Source organism: Artemia franciscana, unplaced genomic scaffold (genome assembly GCF_032884065.1).
Source record: "Artemia franciscana unplaced genomic scaffold, ASM3288406v1 PGA_scaffold_46, whole genome shotgun sequence".
In the NCBI taxonomy this organism is placed as follows: Eukaryota; Metazoa; Arthropoda; class Branchiopoda; order Anostraca; family Artemiidae; genus Artemia; species Artemia franciscana.
In genome coordinates this window covers 219735-230064 of record NW_027062687.1, presented here as the reverse complement: position 1 = coordinate 230064, position 10330 = coordinate 219735, and the positions used below count along the sequence as shown (strand labels likewise).

The 10330-nt window shown below is 30.9% G+C and overlaps 1 long non-coding RNA gene across 1 annotated transcript; it reads left to right on the top strand.

The window, feature by feature from the left end:
* Positions 1–858: 858 nt before the first annotated feature.
* On the top strand, positions 859–9532 carry LOC136041848 (uncharacterized). Its single transcript, XR_010621113.1, has 2 exons — positions 859–1469; positions 9210–9532. It is a non-coding gene; the product is annotated as an uncharacterized LOC136041848 (long non-coding RNA).
* Positions 9533–10330: the final 798 nt, after the last annotated feature.

Below are 10330 nucleotides of genomic sequence, written 5' to 3'. Positions count from 1 at the left end.
TGGTTTTTGCACATTTGGTCGAACACAGAAATAAAAGAGACATAATGCATTTTTACTACTTGTTCTATACTGTTTGAAACCCGTTTTTATGCAATATATATTTTTGAATATGAATAAGATATCAGGAGTCCTTATCATTTTGTTCTATAGTTTATAAACCTGTTTTAAGACATAATGTATATTCTATAGCAGGTTTTACTCAATAGTCACTCCCTGCAATGTTGTTTTCAATAATGTAATATTCCTATAAAAAAGAAGGTATTAACCTTCTATTTTCTGATCAATTATTCGGGTGACTTTTTTACTTTTCTAAAATGATAATATCGTAAAATAATACGTGTTAGATTCTGTAAAATCCGAAACTTACATGTTTCAAAATACTATTCACTGTAATATCACGAAATAAATATTCATTTTCTATAAAAGCCGAAAATTAGTTAGCTTATAATCATAATAGCCATTGTCTTCAGAGTGATCATGTAACAACGTGACACTCTAATTATTCCAACGATTGAAGCGTAGACAATTTTAAACCATGACTATTCTATTTTCTTAGAAATAAACTAAAAGTTTGTATGGTGTATTTCTATACCATACCCAGGTAGGTATATTCAACCGTTCACACTTATCATTTTGACAGTTGTACCATAGAAATCCTCTAATTTGCTAGTCCTAAAATTTTTCAATATCAAAATTAAAATTCTCAATTTGAACTGCTTGTTCTCTTTATAGCTTAAATGGATGGAACGATCCACAAGTTTGATTATAATTATCTAAAATATGGCAGTTCTTACATCCCATCAAAGTCCAGACATTTTTGGCCCATTTTTTCATTATTGGCTCTTGTACTGATTGTTTCAAAGTAACATATATCTATAGATACACTCTTTTACTCTAGGTAACTCTTAAGAAAATAGTCTATTGGCTCCCTTAGGAACGTTGGAGTAATTGAAGCTCAAGAATTTCATCAAACCGAGCCTTTCTGCTTTCTTACTATGGTTTATCAGGGATGTATCGTGGCTACTGAACTATTTAATTATGTCTAATAAATTATATGTTTTACTACGTTATGATGAAGACCGCTATTCAACAGAACATTTGCTTTATGTTTTGTGACAGAATTTTAAGTGATGTTGAATTCGCTGAAGATTTAGCACTCATGACAAACAACCTCGAAGAACTTCGAGCAGTGCTTGCAGTTATGAGAGAACAAGCTTGAAAGGTTGGATTCAATATCAACGTGAGCCAAACAAAAAGTAGTCATGAAGAATGTCAATTACATCCTTCCTGTAACTCGTCCTACAAAGATGTGCATATTTAAGGGATTGTTCGGCTCAGTCTTACTCTATGGCAGAGAACCTTGACGAGTTACAACCAACTTTTTGAGCATGCTGGATTTAGTTCAAATCAAAGGACCAAAAAACAGCAGTAATACCTAAGGCAATAACAAACTATTTCATACAGGAAAGGTACTGCCGCTTTCTAAATGACGCTAAAGTTTTTTAGTACTTTCAAAAGAGCTATTTACTCTAATTAAACAGCCTTTGTGATTCAGGGGTCATTCTTAAAGGATTTAAACAAATTTCGAAATTTAGCGTAGAGATCTAGGTATTAATGAAGGGGCAAACCCACTCATTAACGTAATAATTTTGTTTACTTTAAGTTTTAATGTTGCTTATTACTTTCAGATGAAAAACTAATTTTTACGTGTTTAATTCATATTAAATGTTATAGGGACTCATTTCACTCAATATTGTATATTTTCAGTTGATACTTATTTATTTCTATATAATATTTTACAAGATATATTTTTACTCTATGGCTTGAGAACAACAATATTAAGACTTCCGATTTATTTAGAAATCCTAATCTTCCTCTTCCTCTTTATTTTTTCTTAGACACCTACTCTTTCTCCCAATTTCTGTTTATCTCTACTCTCTTTACCATTATTGTCACTTCTGAGTATAATCGTCTTTGCAACTTTTATTAATTTTCTGGTCCTCTGTTTAAAACAAAAACAGTATTTTACTGTACGTGGATAAAAAAAATAGTATCTTGAGTTTTTACCAACTTATTCTGCAGTTAAGAAACCTGTATTTACAAAATGGTTATTTTTGAGCATGAAAGTTATGTTTTATGTTTTTACCTATTTATTCTACAGTTTAAAAATTGGTTTCTATACAGATTATATTTTCTATTGTATTTCTTGCTCTATAAGATGAATAATATTATTTTAAATATAACTTTGAAAAATAAAGTGTTAAGCTTCCATTTTCTGATCTATTATTTAGACTATCTTTTTTAATTTTCTAAAATTACGTAGTAAAATCTAGGAAGAGTTAAATAACGGTGAACAAAACTGAACTTCTTTAGAATCAGGCATTCCTTCTTCCAGCTACACGATGAACCTCAAGCCAAAATACATGGCACACAAAGATTCATCCATGTATATTATATTATCAAACATAAAGAGAATCTACTTATGTTGTTAAACTAACTTAAAAATCAATTTTGATTTTATTTGATCTCTTTTATTAAATGTAATTCTTGTAAACTGTGTGACTCTTTAAATGCAAATTCAAACTTACACCCCCTTTAAGACAAAAGCATAATTTGCACTTTTCTGAAAAGAAAATATTTCTGACATGTTTTCAATTTTGTTACTGTAATAAATGAACAAATTGTTAGAACTTTAAGGACCAAATATTAGCATGTGTATAGGACAACTCAGGGGTTATTCAGGGGTTATTCTTAAGGAATTAGAAACAAAATCCGAACTTTGGCGTAAAGAGCGAGGTATTGAAGAGGTGACAAACGCCTCATATACATTATAATTCCAGTTCATTTTAAGTTTTATTGTTGCTCCTTACGTTTGTTGAAACAAAAACAGTTTGTTTTGAAAATTAACATTTTCTGTTTAATTGTTAATGTAACTCCTTTTACTCAATATTCATTCTTTAAATATAATATGATGTTCATAATACTTTAGAAGAGGTTTTTTTAATCTATAGCATAACAAAGTGTATATTAATATTTCCACTTTATTTAAAAATACAAATTTATTTCTTTATCTATTTTTTTTAAGACCCGAGCCCTCTTTCAATATTTATTTTTATTTCTATTATCTGTACCTTTTTGTTACTTCTGACTAACATTGTCTTTGCGACTTTCAATGATTTTTGGTCATTTGTTAAAAAAAAATATTTTGTTGCACGTGGATATGAAAATGAAACCTTCTGTTTTTACCTACTTTTTCTATAGTTTAGAAACCTTTTTTAATACAATGTATAATTTTGAATATGAGAGTGATATCTTGAGATCGACCCAGTGGTCCGAAAATAATGCCAGAGGTTTTCTTCGACGGAAATTAAAAGTTTTTGTGTCCTTTTAATGTGATAAAATTCTACATTTTAGGAACCTATATAAAATGTTTTCTATAACATGTTTTACTCTTTACGTTCTAAAATATTATTTATAAGAATATAGCTTCCAAAACAAAATATTAAACTTCCATTATGGGATCTATTATTTGGGTATTATTATTGGGTATGTTATTTTTCTAAAATAACGTTGTAAAATCTAAGAAGAGTTCAAAAATGGTGGGTAAAAATGAACTTCTTTACTATTAGGCATCCCCCTACCCCTGCTAAACGATGAAAATAAAGACATAGTACTTGACACAGAAAGAATCATTCCTGTATATTATAATATCAAAAATCAAGGGGGTCTATACTTATAGTGTCAATATAACTTAAAAACCAATTTTGATGTTATTCGAGTTGTATTGTTAACTGTATTTCTTGTAAACTATCACAATCTTTAAATGCAAATGCAAATTTGTATCCTCTTTGAAGAAAATAACATAATTTGTACTTTTCTAAAAAGAAAGTATATTTGAAATATTTTAATTTCTATGAGTTCATTAGATTGTAAATCATAAGTCCTAGTTTCTTTTTTAACTGATCAAATACACTGCAAAACAGCTATACCCCCCCCCCCAACCACTTCTCTTTCCCACCATTTTCCCACCACCAATAAACATCTTATAAAAATATTGGAATAGCCATTTTATTCAACATAGTCGAAAGGTCAATACACAATGTTTTTGAGGATTACTTGACCCCCAATAGTTCAATGGGAGAAGGTATCACCATTTGGGACTTTAAAGGTCTAGTGCAATCAAAATTACTTAAATTACTTTATAGACATATTTTTGTGGGAGGGGGGGGGGCGAGATTTTTCTTGGGAGAGCATAGGAAGAATGATTTTTACATTGAGGAATTTTCTTATAGGGGAAGGGAATTTTGTGTGGTTGGGAAGCCGGATAAAAAGTACTATTTTTCACTTTTCTATATATAGTATTTATTATTTGTTAATATATGACTTATGTTCAAGGGGGAGTTTCTATGGGCGGGTGGGGGAGATGATAACTCGGAAAAATGTCTTCAAGAAGGAAAAGGAGAATCCTGAGAGAATCTAAAAAATGATCAGATATAAAATAAAAAGTATATGAAAGCAAAGAAAATTTTCTACAGGTAATTGTCAAGAAGAGATTATTGCGTGGGTAGAATGGCCTGGGGAAAACTTCTAGAGGAGAAGAAAAATTTAGCTTGGGTGAACTTCTCGTGGGGAAATTATTCACACAGAAGGAATTTTAATTGGGGGGGATTTTCATGGAGATTAAAAGTTGTTATCCTGGCACGATTGGAGATTAACAATTTTATATCAAATTACAATCTTAGCATTGATGTTTGCAAGCTATAAAATAAAAAGAAAATTAATTTCTACTAAAAGTGAAAAGCAGCATTGAAAATTAAAACGAACAGAAACTATTTTATACAGGGGGAAGGGGGGCTATATCGCTGCCTCCCCTTTTTTAGCTGTAAATACCAGTGTCTGCCATTTAGGTCCAAATCTATACAAAAAAACAATCCTAAAACACATGAGCCAAGCATTTGTAATGAGAAGCTTATTCGAAGCACTTAAAAACAATAGTTTACAGATAGAAGGTGTAGGAAGGGGAAGTCTAAATCAGAGAGAAAATTCTCTTTTCATTTTAAATATTTTTCCTTACACTCAGTGCTGCGTGTTTTTCGTTGATTTGAATTCTTTTTTATTACTTTGCCTCTTTTGTATTTGCCTCTGTATTGTCTCTTTGCTATCTCTTTCTTTTTTGTCAGTTCTAAATAACTTTTTCTTTGTGTTTTTCAATACCTTTTTGTCCTTTGTTAAAAAAACATTATTTGGTCATGCGTGGATATAAAAGTGATATATACAGTTTTTAACTAATTATTCTATAGGTTAGGATCCAGTTTTATACAATCTATATTTTTGAATTTGAGAGTAATGTCTTGTGTTTTTACCAATTAGTTGTTTTATTCAGAAAACAGTTTATATAAATAATATATTTTCTATATTATGTTTTACTATAACGTTTCTAAGACATGATTTAAAAGAAGGTAACTTCCTATAAAAAGGATTAACCTTCCATCTTTTGATCTTTTATTCGGGTGTTTTGTTTAGTTTTTTCAAAATTATTTCGTAAAATCCACAAAGATTAAAAAAAAAAATTAGTAGAAATTGCTCCTGCCAAAGAAGAACTTTTTAAGAGTGACTTTTTGCTGCAAAAATCATCTTCCATCCATCCCAATTATTCCACTTTCAGAGTCCTGTATCAGAGAAGATAAAAATATGTTCTATATGCTGAATTCCCTAAGACACTCATACTACAACTCTAAAGGATCAAGAATAGGGAAAACAAGGTGAGCTGCACCTCTACAAATGACTAGCTCTACCCTCTGAATGAAAGGTTTGCAGTAGTGTCGATGACTTTTTTCTAATGCTACATGAATTCTCCTCCCTCAAACGTGCTCTCTCACATTTTCTCCCCTTTATTCAACCATCATGGCAGACACTAAGGTAAGGATATAAATCCAACTATCTAAACGAGGAATGCCAAGAACCGAGTTATTGAGGAAGAGTTGTATCCAGCGTTGCACTTCTATCTGGAACGATGTGTATGGGGACGTTTTTCCATAATATTCTTTTTGTGACTACATCAGAAGAATGTAGAAAAGGCATTTGAAACCTCAAATTGTCAAAACCGGGGAATAGAATACTGGTATATCAGATACCTTCAAGTGCCTGAAGCCTTCAATATAGGAATAAAATATTTACTTTCTTCATAAAAGTTAAAATTATGTTTGGGTCTTCAAAGGGAGTTTAAATTTGCATTTGCACTTAAAGAGTCACAAGGTTTATTAAAAATATAGCTAGTACAAAAGATCAATAAAATTGAAAACAACAACAGTATTTAAATTAGTAATTTACTTAGTATGTTATTAGATTCTATTGATTCTGTTTTAATATAATGTATAAGAATAAATCTTTGAGCGTCAAGTATTATGGCGTATGGTTCATTTCATAGGCTTGGTAAGGGACGAGTGATCCTCGAGGAGATCATCTTTACTCAAAATTTTTTAAATCTTCTTGGATGGTACAACATTATTTTGAATAAGTAAAAATGGTACATGAACAATAGATCACAAGAAGGAAAGTGGATACTTTTATAGGAATTTTCATTCTTTTAAATCAATTTTTAACACTTATAGAGTAAAAACTAATATAGAAAACACAAAACATATTAAAACTGGTTTCTAAATAATACAACAAAGAGGCAGAGCTCAAGATATCACATTCATATCCAAAAATATATATATATATATTACAAAACTGGTTTCTAAACTATAGAACAACTATTTAAAAACTTTAGATATCACTTTTATATCCATGTACGACAAAATACTACTTTTCAACAAAGGAAAAAAAGTATTGAAAGTCGCAAAGACAAGTTTATGCAAAAGTAAAGAAATACATAGAGATGGAATTGAAACCAAAAAAAGTCAGAAAAAAAGAGGTAGAAAGATAGACAAGGGGGGGGGGCTAAAAAGAGAAAAAGTAAAAGTTCAAATTAAATATTACTACTTAATAAACTACTTAATATTACTGTTTTCAGGCAATAGAGTAAAACAACTTCTTGTACATTATTAAGAAAAAAACTAAATTAATTGGTAATTCCAAGAAAGATCGATGAACAAATTAATCCCTAGACAAATCTCGTTGACTCTCCTTTCAGGTTCATATTTCATTTTTGAAAATTAAACTTGGGTGTTCACTTGGCACCTTTCATCGGGTTAAAAAAAGATTACTTGTTTTGAATCATTAAAGCTAATCATCCTTGTATCAGACCACTATTCAATTTTATAAAGATGTATCTCTAGGGAATGAGAGACTTGTCTTGAGTCTTCGTGCTTAAAGATGGCTGAATTTGGTGTGCTATCTTCGGGAAAATGATGCAGGGGGATTGCAAAGTTATCTCCCATGTTGTTTTTCCATTTCATTGGCGGACTGTTTTTTTGGGAAGGTTCCGGAGTAAAAGCGTAGAATTGCAAATTATATACCTATCTTTAGAAGTAATTGGGGTAAGTGCAAATTATGTCTATTGTTAAGAAGGCATGAGGGTTGACAGCCCTAACCTTGTTAGTTTCTGCTAGATTTGAGTTTAAGTCGATTATTTATTGTATTATCTGTTTGTATTAGGTATTATTTATTCATTTTGATGACTTGTTGTAGTTTTACGCCAGGAAAATTATTTGATTTTATTGGGACCGCCAATAGGACAGCCTTGGTAGTAGAGCTTGATAAAGTGTACTATTTATCACTTTTTTAAATATAGTATATGTTATTTCGAAATTTATGACTGATTTTCTAATGGGGAATTCTAATGGGGGATTTTTACTCAGATAATTTTTTTCAAGAAGGATGAAGAGATTCTGGGTTATATCATAAACTATAAGAAATAAAATAGAATCTCTATGAAATTAAAGATAATTTTTAGAGGGAATTGTCGAGGGAAATTTGTGAAGATGAAATGGTTCAGACAAAACTTTAAGAGGAGAAGAGGAATTTGAGTTAGGGTGAACTTTTTGTAGGGAATACATTCAAGCCAAAGGAATTCTCAGGGAAAAGGGGGAAGAATTTTTACAAAGAAGGAAGGTTGATATCCCAGAGTAATTTGAGAATAACAATTTTATATCAAGTTACAAACTGAGCTTTGATGTTTACAAGCTATAGAACATAATCAGCTGTATCAACTTATTAAAAAGAAAAAAAAATTCTACTGAAAGCAAAAAGAAAAATAAAAATTAAAATGAACAAAAACTATTTTTATATAGGAGGGGTAATGCTTCCTCCTCAATCATAGCTGTATGAAGGGGAATCCTATATCAGACATAAAATTATTTTAATTCCTTTTAAATCTTAATGATGCTCCTAAGACTCAATATTGCGTATTTTTCAGTTCATTTTTTTTTTACTAAATAGTTTAGTAGAAGTGTTTTTACTCTATTGACCAAAAGCGAAAATATTGAGATTTCAGCTTTATTTAAAAGTGCTAGTTTCGTTTTATCTCTTTTAGATTCCCCCAGTTCTATCTGCCTCTTTCTTTGTCTCTCTACTATCTGCACCTTTTTCATTACTTCTGAGTAACCTAGTCTTTGTTAAAGAATATTCATTTTTGGGTATGAAAGTGATATGTTGAGTTTTTATATTTTTGTTCTATTGTTTAAAAACCTGTTTTTATGCATAATATGTTTTCTATAACAGTTTTTAACTATAGATTCAAAATTTTGTCCTAATGAATTTAACTTACTATAAATAGTATTAACTTACTATATCCTGATTAATTATTTGGGTGCATTTTTTACTTTTCTAAAACAATGTCGTTAAATTCATGAAAAGTCGAAAAAGTGTCCGATGAACGATAAGCCACAAGACTTGACTAACAAAGATTTATTCCTATATATTATAAAACAAAAATCTAGGGTATATATTTTAAAAGCTATTAAGACTTTTATTATAGCTCTTTTATTAACATTATTTCTGACAAACTTTATCATTCTTTAAGAGCCAGTGCAAATTTGTTTCCTATTTGGAGACCAGAACATAATTTATACTCTATGGAAAGTAAGCACATTTTTTTTTCTTTAGTCACGGCTGAAGGTACTTAAAGGTTTTTGATATCCTGCTATTCAATTACCTCGTTTTTAAACATCAAGGTCTTAAATTTCTGCTCAACCGTCTCTAAAAGGTGTAAACTGTGTAAAAGGTGTAAAAGGTGTATTCCCGTTTAACCTTCTATGTATTTTTAGGTGGTGTTATCAGTTTTATAGGAGCAGCAGGATATAGTTGGTATCCTGATTTAGCTGAGGATCTGATACACAACATTAAAACTAGGATAATTGAGCTGAATGGAAAAAAGATTCCTGCGGCAAAAGCTGTTCTGAGCTCACCCTGGTTCAAAGTGGTTATTCCAAGAAAGATTGGTGAAGAAATGAATACCTTGTAGATGAAACTCGTCCGCTCTCCTTGCAGTTACATTGTTGAAAAAGAATTGGGGTGTACAAATGGCACAGTTTTTTGGATTTTAAGCAGCTTCTTTGTTTTTGATGCATTAAAGTTAATCTTTCATGTATCAGACTATTTTTCAATTTTGTAAGGATATTTGAAGCACGTTTTGTTTCATTCGGCTTCTGGATGGCTGAGTATGTCATGCTATGATCGGAAAAGTGTTTCGAAGATTATGCAAGGTGGTCTCCCATGTAATTTATATGGATAAAGTGAAGTGTAGGTCCCAAAACACTGCCCTTGGGAGCCCATGCTTTCCCTTAATTTTCATGGAAAATTAACCAACTGAGGACATCCAACAGTGAACGATCGGAAAGAAAGCTCTTCATGAAATCAAGAAAGGAAATAATAAATAAAAAGAGAAAAATTAGATAGGTGAGAGATGAGGATTTTGTCAGCCAGTAGCAAAATAAGAAGACGAGATTCAAGTAAATATTTCGACAAGGACCTCCACCAAGTCATGTACGTGTTACAGAATGGAATCTTTTTTCTCTTCGCTTTTAATGAAAGCCAACACTTGCATGCCTTTTGCTTTTCTAGCCTTCTTAAACTGGGGAATCACATAGGTCATTAAATTGGTGAGAAATGAGGATTTTGTCAGCCAGTAGCAAGATAAGAAGACGAGATTCAAGCAAATATTTCGACAAGGACCTCCACCAAGTCGTCCACAGTGCACAAAAAGAGAAAGAGGAAAAATACAAAAAGCAAAACAAAATCTAACCTTGTGAAGTGAACTCTGCAAGAGGAGAAAAGACAAAGATCTTTATCACTCTTACCGGTACTGACACATAGTAACCGGTTTTAGAACAAGTATAACATCAATAGATTTGTGGAGAAATAAGTGGAATATTTTTGGGAAGATTCC